Source organism: Microcebus murinus, chromosome 9, assembly GCF_040939455.1.
Source record: "Microcebus murinus isolate Inina chromosome 9, M.murinus_Inina_mat1.0, whole genome shotgun sequence".
Classification (NCBI taxonomy): domain Eukaryota; kingdom Metazoa; phylum Chordata; class Mammalia; order Primates; family Cheirogaleidae; genus Microcebus; species Microcebus murinus.
In genome coordinates, this window is record NC_134112.1 from 60,931,264 (window position 1) to 60,945,285 (window position 14,022).

At 37.9% G+C, this 14,022-nt stretch overlaps 1 protein-coding gene across 2 annotated transcripts in view; it reads left to right on the forward strand.

Moving 5' to 3' along the window:
• The window catches only part of LHFPL3 (LHFPL tetraspan subfamily member 3), a 488,121-nt gene that overhangs the window by 45,194 nt on the left and 428,905 nt on the right, over window positions 1–14,022 (forward strand). The window lies entirely within an intron of this gene.

Genomic DNA, 14,022 nt, shown 5'->3' on the forward strand with positions numbered 1-14,022 from the left:
ACAATGGGCATGTACAATCAGTGAGTTTTAAGACATATAAATTATACTTTAATAAAGCTGTTTTTTATAAGTATCAAAAAAAATCCATGTTGCAAAAGAAAGACTGCAAAGGAAAGATCAAGGTACTATACAAAATAGCATAAAGCATGATGACAAGATTAAAACCCAACATTCACTTGTGACTTTTTCACTTAGACTGTATACACACAGGGCTATAAAGTGGATGCTATTCCTCTATATATTAACCAAATTTAAAAATCAAGTCTATAAATAAGAGTTCAACAGAATGCTGTATATATATATGAGCAGACATTAAATAGAGTGACTTCAAAAAGTTTCCTACTACTGTTGAGCTTCTAACATTTTTGCCATAAATTCTTAAAAGTTTGGCTTCTCCATATTTCCATGTTATGCTATTCAATACATAAAAATCCGTAACTGTTATCTATTGTGGACTATATCAATGTAAATAATCCCTTTTGCTGCATTTACAGTTTTTTGCATTACATTCTTTTCTGGTTCTTACCTCCCTTCCATCCTCCCTCCCCTCATCCTGCCTCTCAACTTCCCTCCCTTCCTCCCTCCCTGTCAGGCACTGCACTTGTTCTGCATGTAAAGTCGTAAGCAAAACAGATATGGTCCCTGCTTTTATGGTCTCAGCAATTTGTGTGCAACAAGCTCTCCAGATGATTCTGATACATGCTCAATTATTGATGCCTGGGTCCCACCCCCTAAGATGCTGGATTTGATTGTTCTTAAATGTGGCCTGAAAGGAATTTTTAAACTTGTGCAGCCAACTTTGAAATACCACTGGCCCAGATCTTAACAGACTGTCATTTCCTGCATCCCCTCCCCGTTTGTGATGAGAGTTTACATATCCTGTGTCCCATTCCCACAAAGAAATCTGAAAAACAAAGCAGTAAGCTTTATTAATGATCGCATTGTGCTGAGTTGGTGTGTAAAGTGCATGCCTGGGTTTCAGAGACAGATGTCCCTGATTACTGTTCAGGGCTCTGGCACTTACCTGTATGATGGTCAGCAGTTATTTCACCTCTTTAAGGCTCAGTTTTCTCATCTGCAAAGTGGTAATCAAAATGCCTGTTGCACACTTAGTATGTGCCAGTCACTCTTAAAGGCATCTTACCTACAATGATTGATTGACTGTTCACAGTAGAAATTTTCTGTTCTTAGTAGTCCTATGAGATAAGTACACTACTTGTCCCATTTCACAGATGAAAAAACTGAGGCATACTAATGTGCTGGTACATGACAGAACCAGGCTCAAGTCTAGGTACTTCTACAGCCCATGCTCCTGACCACCAACCCATTACACCTTGTCATAATGATAGTAACAAGACCTCATGAGCTTTTTATGAGGCTCATATGTGTGAAAATCCCTAGTAGTGGTTTAGTATGTGTGCCTTTCCTCTTCTCTCTTTCCTCCTGTGAATTATGCATGTTTTAGGGTCAGTTCTTAAGGAAGCTCCTAACATAATGACTATGATGTGGAGATTTCAGGTACTATAGATATAAATTATAGGTAGGGTTTGGGGCTACAAGTACTGTCAGTTCTTACAAATTAGCACTTCCTACTCAAACGTAGATGGCCTTGTTAATAATCATTAAACTTAATTTTTAACAAGGTACAGGCTAATTGGCCTCTGTGAGTGCACTTCCTTTTATCAGATATTCCAATGGACCAGCATTTCAATATCTTCAACTTCACAATTTTTGCCCCTAGATATTAGCATTTTATTAGCACTTACTGATTGAATACACAACACCTGGCTTCTATTTCAAGGTGATGCTATAAAGGAGATGTTCTTTTTTCCTAAGGAGCAACATTGTTAACTAATTTGATTTCTAGATGGGAAAAAAATGCTGCTCCCAGTAAGGACCTTGTTGCAAGTGTGCTACTCTTTTTAACAGTATTTAAAGTCCAAAGGTACAATTGCAGGAATTGTTTGTCGATTTTAAAAGAGTGAAAAAATAGCTACAAGTTTATAATAAACCCGCGGTGCTTTTTTCTTTGTGTTCTTTTCAGGGAGAGTGAAGAAGATTGTGTGGATCCTCATTAAAGGTTATTTTAGAATCTTGAATGTCAATGGAGCTCACTTCTTGTGTGCTTCATGGAATTATTTTAAAGCATGCCATCAGTTATCTGACCTCTAGCAATGGATTTGTTTAAGTTCTCAAGATTCTTGTGAATCCTGGAAGCTTGGTGTACCTGAGTATTAGTCACCCGGCTTTACCTTTTCCACCTGCAACCTCTACAGGTGAGAGAGAAGAAAATGAGAGAAATTTCGAATAATTAGAGCAGGGTGAGTAGGGAGAATAAGTTAAATAGGGAACAATAATGGTGACACAGGAAATTAACATAAACTACTGGGGGTATGGAGGGTGGGAGAAGCAGAAGAGCTAGTCAATAAGCACATCAGAACATGTTATTAATTCCAAAAAGTGAGGGAGGTTAAATGAAAGATCTAAGAATGAAAGGAAGATGGAAGACTAGACAGTGGGTAAAGGGAAAAAAGAGAAGGATCAGGAGTCTCTTTAGACAGTTATGTGGACACAAATGCCATGTAACCTATTGGACACAGACATAAATATATAACTGGGTGATGGAGGCAAAAGGTGACACAGAAACTCAGATGCCTCCAAGAACTTGGATCAGAGCAGCTATCTGCAAAACCGATTTGAGGGGTTAGAATGAAGCCAAAGCAAGACTTAAGAATGAATATATCAAAATCAGGGTTGTCCAGAAATGGCACATATGAATAGAGGAATCAGCAAGGAGCACGTAGGCAAGAACCATCCAAATCTTTCCCAGGAAAGGGAAGTCTTTTGTACTAGAAAGGTGAGAAGCAGTCAGGAAATTAAATTTTATTCATGTGTTGTAGTAAGGAATCCTACAGGTTTCCTAATCCAGAGGGGTTGGGCCTCTGGTTTTCAGTGTGCCCTAACCTTCCCTCTCATGGCTGCAATGGTCCACCTGAAAACCTCATGTTCTGAACAGATAGGTACTGAATGTCCAGCTTTCTGAAAGGGATACTTCATGCCTGTGCCACTTGTGGAGCCAGCGTCTCCACACCTGCCTGCTTCTCACCTCTCTCAATCTCAGGAAAACCAAGTCTCCCCAGGTCAAGCTTCTTCCTCTTCTTGGTAATCATCAGCCTCCCTCTCCTCCATAGTTGGGGCTGTGCCAGCTCAACTACTTGCTGGGCTCAACCTTCCAAAGACTGGGGTAGCACAAAAAAGAAAAGCCCAAAGAAGGTGCTTATATCCTCCCTCTCTTCCACCTCTCCCTTACCTTCCAGGTAAGAAGAGCATTAGATTTTACATGGCCAGATTACCTTTTCATTATTTCCAGACTCCTAAATTAACAAGAACAAGGCAGAAGTTAAGATCTTAATAGATTATCAGGCCTCAGTGGCCCAGTGCCATTGAACATTTGAATTTCATAACAATTCTTGTTGTCTTGTTTCTGTGCTTATCCTGCAAACTTCTCAGAAGGATTTGTCTTCCCATGTGGATTACCTATGGGAAGAAAATGCACTAGACTTGCTGATACAATTATTATGGTCCTCATGGCATTTATAGCCCTTATTGCAAATTAATAATTTGGCATTCTGATCTCTATAAGATGGGTTAATGAGAAACTCTGCCAAAGATGTGGCCCCACTTATGGGCTGACAGACTGGTTTTAAGCTGAGTCTGCAAAGCTCAAGGCCAGACTTGGCGCCAGAGTAAAATCACCAGGATAATAATTGCCTTTCTAGAAGGCATCTTGGTATGCAGCCAGTCTGCCTCTCTTGATGACACCTGAGCTCCCTGAGAACATGGGTATTCATTATTTATGCATGCAATCAGTCATTCACTCATTCATTCATTCACTTGTGTCAGTTTACTCATTTGTTCATCCAAGAAATAGAATGAGTTTTTCTTTAATGTCAGGTTGAACTAAGGTGACTGCACTTTCTTATCTACATTATACTGTGTGGACTAAGTGGTTCTAAATAGAAAATGAGTGCATCAGATGACACATTTTGTTCTTTCAGTATAGAAGTATGCCTTTAAATACTTATTTTAAAAGTTCTGAAAGGAAGAAGCACTTCCAGAATGGTGGAGTAAGGGCCTCCAAAAATTTCTGCCTCATAAAAGCAATGAGAACATTGGCAAAAATTGTCAATATCAACTTTTTCAGAGCTCTGGAAATTAACCAAAGGTTTGAAAAAAATGCGAGAAGGATTTATTAAAGAAATATCAGTAAGAACAGTGAATTTTGTGGCATATATACTTGTCCTATTCCCATCCCCTCTCCCCAGCTCCATGGTAACCTGGAATACTAGCAGACTCACAACCAAGGTAATTTTGAAAAATAGCAGCCTAGCAGTCACCGGAGTGAACATAACAGGCTTAGAACTCTTCAAAAATTCCCATCCCCAGAGCACTGTCATTATTTGAAATGTCTCACAGCTCCCTGAGAAAGCTCCATTCATAGGGCATTGTTATTATCTGACCTGACTTGGACCTCACTCTGTAGGAAAAACACTGTACCCAGGGAGTTTGTTGGAAACAATAATTGGCAATTGTTTAGTATCACAGTTTCCTGAGAGTACAATAACAATGCAGGCAAGCAAGGGCCTGGCTAAAATGATGATGTGAGGAGCAAGACCCTTATAGGTGTTTTAGAAAAACTCTTCCATATTCTTAAGGATCTAGAAAGTCACATATATGTTCAAGGCTGTTACCATGCCCAGGAAACACCAGATATGTCCTAATTTCTCACCTCCAGCTGACCTTGAGTCTCTGCGAGAGCAGGAAGTAAAGGCACTAAAGCCAAGTTTTGAATTGCTGGAACATTGCAAATTTACCCCAATACACATTTAGAGCTTCTCAGCAAAGAAGGGGAGACTGTTAGTTTAAGGCAGTTAAGACAATCTCTGTCTAATCATTAGCTGATCATTAAGCTAACTGAACAGAGATTTCCATGGCTGCACATAACCTAGTATACAGACTTTGCAAACAAGAACATCAAAAACAAAAAAAAAACATCAACAAAAAACCCTGGTGGAAGTAGGAGGAGAATCTGATTTTTAAAGTTGCCACATTGTGCCTAAAATGTCTATCTTTCAACAAAAAATTACAAGACACACAAGCAAGTAAGTATAGCCCATGCACAGGGGGGAAAAAAAGCGAATGGAAACTGTCCCTAAGGAAGCTAAGATATTGGACTTACTAAACAAAGATTACAAATATGTTCAAAGAAGTAAAGGAAACCATGTCTAAATAATTGAATTTGGGATTTATCCCAAAAATATAGTTTCCTTGACATCAGAAAATTAATGTAATATACTATATTAATATAGTAATAGACAAAAAACACATCATTTCAATAAATTCAGGAAAAGCATTTGACAAAATATAACCCCCTTTCATGATGAAAACAATTCAAGCTAAGAATAGAGGGGAATTTCCTCAACATGATAAAAACATATATGAAATGTCCACAGCCAACACCATTCGTATTAATGAAAGACAATGCTTTCCTCTTAAGATTAGAAACAAGACAAGAATGTCCACTCTAATTACTACTGTCCAACATTGTACTGGATGTTCTAGCCATGGTGATTAGGCAAGAAAAAAAATAGAAGGTATGGAGATTGGAAAGGAAGAAGTAAAACTATTTTCAGATAACATGATTTTATATATAGAAAATCCTAGGAAATCCACACACAAAAAACTATTAGAGCCAATAAATGAGTTTAGCAATGTTGTATAATACAAAATAAATATGTCACAATTTTATTTTGTACATTAGTAATGAACAATGTGAAAAGGAAATGAGAAAATAAATCCTATTTACAATAGCATCAAAAAGAATAAAATACTCAAATAATTTCAAGAAAGGAAGTACAAGACTATAACACTGAAAACTATAAAACATTGTTGAAATAAATCAAAAGATAAAATAAATGGAAAGACATGGCAACTTCATGAACCAGAAGACAGTGAGATGGCAGTACTTTACAAATTAATCTACAGACTCAATGCAACTCCTATCAAAAAACCTCCACTGCTGGCTGGGTGCAGTGGCTCATGCCTGTAATCCTAGCACTCTGGGAGGCCGAGGCGGGCAGACTGCTCGAGGTCACGAGTTCAAAACCAGCCTGAGCAAGAGCGACACCCCGTCTCTACTATAAATAGAAATTAATTGGCCAACTAATATATATAGAAAAAATTAGCTGGATATGGCGGCGCATGCCTGTAGTCCCAGCTACTTGGGAGGCTGAGGCAGAAGGATCGCTTGAGCCCAGGAGTGAGGTAGGCTGACGCCATGGCACTCACTTTAGCCTGGGCAACAAAGTGAGACTCTGTCTCAAAAAAAAAAAAAAAAACAAAAAAACCAAAAAAACCTCCACTGGCTTCTTTGTGGAAATGGACAAGTTGATTCTAGAATTCCTATGGAAGTATAAGAAATCCAAAATAGCCAAAAATCTTTAAAAAGAAGAACAGAGTTGGAGAACTCATACTTACCAATTTCAAGACATAATACAGAGCTACATTATTTATTATGGTGTGTTATTGCCACAAGGATAGACATATAGATCATGGAATAGAATTGAAAGTTCAGAAATTATAACCATACATCTATAGTCAATTGATTTTCAAGAAGGATGCCAAGACCATTCAATGGAGAAAGAATAGTCTTTTCAACAAATGGTGGTGGAATGACTGGATGTTCACATGAAAAAGAATGAAGTTGGGCCATCTACCTCACACCATATACAAAAATAAATTCATCAATTATAGAGCTAAAGGTTAGAATTATAACTATAAAACTCTTCCTGTCCTTGGGTAATGGTTTCTTTAAATGATATCAAAATCACAAACCAAAATAGATAGATTTCATCAAATTTAAAATTAAAACTTTTGGTGCATCAAAGGACATCAATAAGAAAATGAAAAGACAACCCACAGAATTGGAGAAAATACATATCTCTTAAGGATCTAATATCTAGTATATAAAAGACTTTTACAACTCAATAATAAAAACACCAATGACCCAATTTAAAAATGGGCAAAGGATCTGGACAGACATTCCTTCACAGAAGATGTACAAATGGCCAATAAGCACATGAAAAGATACTCAACATCATTAGTTATCAGTGAAATGGAAATAGAAACCACATCTCAAGTGGTATCTCAATACCACTTCATACCTGGTAGGGTGGCTAGCTCAAAAAGTCAGATAGTAACAAGTAATGTAGAGTATGTGGGAAAATCAGAATCCTTATACATGGCAGAGTGGTAATATCAGATGGTGGTCCAGTTTGGAAAATAATCTTAAAGTTCCTCAAACAATAAAAGTAGAGTTACCATATGACCTAGCAATTACATTCCCAGGTATGTACCAAAGAGAAGTGAAAACAATATGTCTACATAAAAACTTGTATATCAAGGAACATAATAACCAAAGAGCGAAAAAAATTATGTTCACCAATGGGTGAATAAAAACAAAATGTCATATATCCCAACAAAGGATATATTATCCAGCAATAAAAAAGAATGAAGTACTGATATATGGTACAACATGGACGAATACTGAAAACACTATGCTATGTGAAAGAAGCCAGTCACAGAAGACCATGTATTAATAATATATGGTTCCATTTATGTAAAATTTACAAAATAGGCAAATTCTTGACAGAAATTAGGTGTTTTTGTTTGTTGGTTGGTTTTTTGAGACAGGGTCTCATTCTGTCACCCATGCTGGAGGACAGTGTTGTGATCATAGCTCACTGTAACTTCAAACTCCCGGGCTCAGGCAATCATCTGGCCTCAGCCTTCTGAATAGTTGGGACTACAGGCAGGCACCACCATGCCTGGCTAATTTTTTTTCTTATTTTTCGTAGAGAGGGGATTTCACTAAGTTGGCCAGGCTGGTCTTGAACAGCAAATAGATTATTAATGGTTTCCAGGGACTTGGAGGGTAAAAGGAGTGGGAAATGACTGCTAATGGGTATGGTTGGTTGGGGAGGTTAATGACAATGTTTTAACATTATACAATAGCAATGGCTATACAGCTGTATGAATATACCAAAAACCACTAATTTGTATACTTTAAAAGGAAGTGTATAGTATGTAAATTACATCTCAATAAAATCAATATTTTTCTAAAAATGTCAAAATATTGATATTTTCTAAAAAAACTCTGGTTCAACATTTTAGCAAGACAAACTAAATGACTGCCTGGTGTAATAGTTCTTAACTTTAGTGCACATCAAATAACTTGTAGACTCTTATGTTAAAATGCATATTCTGATTCAGTAGGTCTGGGATGGAGTCTGAGATTCAACATTTCTAACAAGCTCCCAGGTAATGTCTAGGCTTCAGGTCCTCAAACTAACAGACTTGCAAAAAAAAAAAAAAAAAATCTGGAAAGACAACTTCAGAGTTATCAATTAATGTGGTGTAATTTAGGTAACTTTAATTATCTATTTTATACCCTTCTAAGATTTCTGATTCTTTGATACTTTTTTTAATAATCAGAAAGAGGTAAATCACCATTTCTAAAAAGGAAAAAGAAATCCTCTACAAGCATGTTATATTTATTTTAGGCTGGTGTTAGTTTTCTATCCTATATCTCTATCAGGAGAATTAATTTTTATAAAGAAATTATGGATGAAAACCTACATATATACTTTCACATTGTTATTGATTTTATATTTCATTTTTAAACATTCTAGATACCATTAATAAGGCAATTGAGATTGATTAGTTATGATTGGTAGTCATCATTTTTTAAGGATCAACACAGCCATATGCTCCAACTTGTTCTTGCCCAGTGAACGAATTTTAATGCCATGATTACCCAACATCTACTGTATGCCTCACTGCCATGACAGACACAGAGGTGTTCGATAGCTTGCTACATAACAAGGCTCATTTAGACACGATTAAGAAACAAGGACATTTTTAAATTAAATCCAACTTTTTCCTGAACATTTGTGTCCACAGTCAGTTAAAAAAGCTGACCTGTGTTTTGTCAGTTCAGAGCAGCTTGGTTGTCACTGCAATAGCCTGTTCTTCTGTCAGCTCACACGTTTTCTGTGTGACTTACCTGTGTGCTCCAGCCAGTGTGCCACTTAGTGTCACTTGGATCATTACAGACAACAATTTTTTTCTGAAACTGGCAGCCAGTTTATTTGCCAACTTTTCCCAGACTTTCTCCTCCACTCCTACCCCAGAGACACTCTCCGTAGTTTTATCTTCTTGGTTATCAGAAGGCCCCACTGACTGACAGGAGAACCAGGAGTTAGGAGAGGTGGGAGTAATTGTGCGACAGGGGGAAAAAATAAATTGTCTGCCACTTAGATGCTGACTTTCTTCTGCATTTTTCTGTCTCAATTTCTGCTCTTTCTCAAACATTCAGTAATTTATGTCAGGCGTCCTCAAACTACGGCCCGTGGGCCACATGCGGCCCGCCAGGACATTTATCTGGCCCGGCGGGTGTTTTTGCCACCGCTGCCTGCCCTGCTTAGCAGCTGACTTGTCCCGGGCCCACAGTGCACATGTGTGGAATGTGCACCGCACTTTCCAACGGCGCTCCTACGGTCTGAGGGACAGTGAACTGGCCCTCTGTTTAAAAAAATTTGAGGACCCCTGCTTTATGTGAATAAACTTCCTCAGCCTGGATTTTTCTAGGATACTAGGTAATTTCATATAACAGATTAAGTCATAATGCTATTTATTCTTTATTTTCTAATATTTATGATGATCAACTAGCTTAAGATTTTATAGTACCTTCAAAAATAAAACTTTGCTGTTTATGAATATGTGTTTATTATTAAAGACTCTTTTGGTTATAAATGGCAGAAATAGGCAAGTAAACTTAAGCCCAAAAGGGTTTTCTCACTGGCCCCAATGGCAAGAAGGCAGGTGAGACTGAGAGAAGGGCACACTGGAAGACCACCAAGACTCCTCTTTGTCCTTCTTCCTGCTGTGTAGAGCAGCTTCCTCTACCCTTGGGTCCACATGGTGGAAAACATGGCCAATCTATCATTTCTGAGTTTAACCATTATAGGTTTAGCCATGCCAATGGGGACCAACACTCTTCGTACCTATTCTATTCTCAGGAAAGGGAGGTGGCCCAGTTATGCTCATTGCCACATTGTTTCTCTTGTGTCAGTGCTCTTTTGTGTCATTTGTACAAATGGCTGCCAAAGACCCACTTCTGTGGGGGGAGAGCAGGAAGGAGGTCAAAGGGAGAGAAATGGAGGTGGCACAAAATGACACAAAAGAGCACTGACACAAGAGAAATGATAGCCCAGACATGAAGGTCTCCAGAGCATTGGTTATGGTAACATACCAGGGAGAGCTGGTAAGAGGCCAGCTAACAGACTTAAAACAGAGTGTGGGCTAGTGAGGATGGGGTTAAAATGCTGTAATTCTGGGTTCCTTGAGGGAAGGTTCATGAAAGGTCAATTTAGGGAAATCAGAGCTGTCGCCTTTTCTTCAGTCCATACCCTTCCTTAGATCCCCTGCATTTCTTTTTGCCATGAAACATGATATGGAAGAGTTTAGAACAATAAAGGGTTTAGAAAAGGAAAAAAAAGATGAAAAATGTGCAGAGATTTTCTTCTGTTTTCAGTTGTATTTTTGCTTAGATGGGTTAAAAATACCAAGTTAATATACCTGAGAAATCCCAATAAAAAGCTGAAAATCAGAGAAGACTGAAAATAAAATCAAATGTGAAAATATGTATTTGTGCATAAAAACATTCTTACAGCACTTAGAGACAGATTTAATTTAAAATAGTAATAAATGAATTTTCCAATAAAATGAAATTTCATTAAAGTAAAAATTATATGCTATAATGTTATATCATGTAATATTTTTGTCTTAAGAAACACTATATATTAATAGCTGTGAAAGTAAAGAATCTTGTTATTGTTGGGGTTTCACTACTTTACCATATTCTTCCTAACTTCCCTATTTATTTTATTATTTTTTAAATCTAAATGAGATAAAGTTGTACTTAATTTTTGACCTCTTCACCACACGACCTATGAAAACCCGAGACCCCTGAGACAGTCGTGGGGATCATGGTCCATGCTTGCAGAGCCACCATAGGAAGAAAAATGTAACTGTTGGTTAAGAAGTCTTTAGCCACTTCATACACATTATATCTTAGTTTTCCCCCAGGTGACAGAACTTTCGTTTCCCTCTTCTCTGGGAGCAGTGTCTCCTTCTCCCATTGCACACATGCCATGCTGTCAGAAGGAACCACATTTCCTATCCCCTGCCCCCTAGTAGCCCACTTCTTCAGCAAACACTTAGTGTCTACTATGTGAAAGGCGGAAGGAAGACATGTGAACAACCAGAAAAGAAGCTCTGTAACCCATGAAGTGTCCAGTTGAAAAAGGTGACAGTAGACTTGGGCCTTGAAAGGAAGAGTGAGAATTTGATAGGGAACAAGGAAGGACATTCCATGTTAAGCAAATAGCACAGGCTCTTGTGGGTACAAAGTTTGCCTTGAGTTTCATGAATGGCGGAAAACAGACTGCTTCAACTGTGCAGTTTCTCAAGATAGATGGAGAGGGTGAATTCTTATTTTATGTTGATCTCTTTTAGGATGAGAAACCAACTCCCTTTAATTTTTGACATGGTATTGTTTTCTAGTCACTTAAGTATTTTTTTGGTAAATCTCTCCAGCTTCTCCTCAACTTTCTTTTAACATAAAGATCACAGCCTTACAAAATCCTCCTATGAAGGTTTTACCAAGGCTGGAGTCTATGGTTTGCTGCAGAAGTAAATGAGTCATTGTCATCGTGTAAAAAGTGCGCAGTACTCTGTCCGCTTGATCAGTGTTGGGCGCCATGGAAAGTGACCCTCTGTTGTCTTCCATGTGAAAGTACGAGGGAGGGCAGCCTTCAGGGCTTAATCTTGTTTTCAAATACCATAAGCTGAACGAGGAAACACAGACATCTTTATATGCAAAGGTAATTTTGGTCAGAGTTAGTAATCAATTGCTGTTGAATCTGAATCATTTTCTTCAAACTGTTATTTTGCGGATTTCCATTTTGTCACTTTCTGGTGGAACTAGGACAAAGTGAGGGGGCAGATGAGAAACTGTCCCAGTAAAAGCAGTTAACTAAAATTTTAATACTTTACAGTTTACACAGAGCTTGTGCTTCTATTGCCTCATTTACTTCTCACATCTATCCTGCATTTATTATCTCATTTTACAAAAGAGAAAAGTGAGACATAAAGTAATTCCCGGTATCTTCCAGCCATTAGCAATGAGTTCAAGCCCAGATCTTCCTGTCTTTTGCACCTTGTTATAATCTAGTAGTTCTAAGCTGCCCGGGCAGCTGCCATAACCTATTTCTCATTGTCACTCTTTTGTTCTTCACTGGAAAATTTCTGCGGGAGCCTCCTTCAGGAAATGTTCCCTGACATCCCACCTGTCCCTGGGTACTCACTTGGAAGCTCCATGGCCATATGTCACAATCTTATCACACTGTTCTGCTGTGATTTGTTGGCCACCTTTCCTCCTTTGCTGGCCATGGCTTCTTGAGGTCAGGGATTAGATCTTACCTATGTTGGTTTCTCTGGTGTCTACCATAGGGTTTGATACAAAGTAGGTGCTTAAAAACTGTCAATTCCCTTTCTAATGACAGGTTTATGTGGTCATGGTTGGAGTTCAAATACTGATTTCCAGAAGCTTCTGTGTGCTACTGAGAGATGGCAGGATAGTGGGGGAAGATGTTGCTTCCTGTGAGGTTTTCTGGGCAATGGAGGGTTTCTGTGAACTGATCCAGAAGCTGCTACCCCTGATGAGCTCTCACTTTCCTTGACTTCTGGGTTCCCAGGTGGGCAAGGCCCTGTTGCAGCTCTAGGGTGCTAGAATAAGCATCTAGGTACTACGTTGTTAGAAATTACAGTGAATATTGGTGTTTTATGCAAGTTCAATTTCACTGGGTAAGTTAAAATTTAAATTTATTACTGCTCTGATTATTTTTTCCTATTTATCCTGTAACTGGATGAGACTAGGGTAAATTACCAGGAAATCCATGGTGTTCTTCTGTTCTTCAGGTAATTACGTTACTGAGGAGTAGCTCCGAAGGGTCATGTTGAGAGGATTGGTTAAAGACTCTGTGAGAGTACTGAAACTTGACCTGCCATGTATTTTATAGATGTGTATAGATTTGTCTTTGAGTAATCACCCAGGGTTGAGTGACTTACTGTAGTACAAAAAAGAAGACATGCATTCTCTTCTGTGATGATGGAATAAGAAGTGTCTGAGCCTGTTAATTAACCATTGTTGGAAAGAACAGTTTGGCATGAGCTACACTGCAACTAAATGTGTATTTGGTAGACTTTCTACAACATTTAATGGGAGGATATAGTTAACCTTATGTTGTAGGTTGATTCTTTCAGCTACCTAGGGGCATATTCTTAAGGTAAACCATTTGGTTTCCATGTTACTAAAAAAAAAAAAAAAAGGTCAAATGTTCTATGGTAGACCACACTGAGCTTCATCAGTTTATTGGTAATTCTTGCCTATTATTTCTAGTTTTCTGTTATCTCTTACCTGATTTTTATCAGGTTGTATAAATGATAAAAGGAAAAACATAGAAATTTGAGCCCACGACAATATCCTTTCCACTCAGCCAAACTAACAACTCAAATACACCTTAACGCTATCTAAATTGGCCTAGTCTCTATAGTTTCTGTGAAAGCTGCAAACATTTCAAAAATTTTATCAGTATTTTCACTTCAAAATTTTCAACTTCCTCCTTCTCCAAACTTCTCATAAAAACTGTTCATGATTTTTCATTACACATCATTTGGAATTATTTCTATAAATAATCCTTATTGGTGTGGACAGCCACCATCTGTATAGATTTAGTGAACTCTCAGTGTGTGCCTCATTATATCGTGGGAAGTAATTTAGAGTTATAAATTTTATTTGACATCTACACTGGAGTCCTACAGAAGTAACAAAACATATAT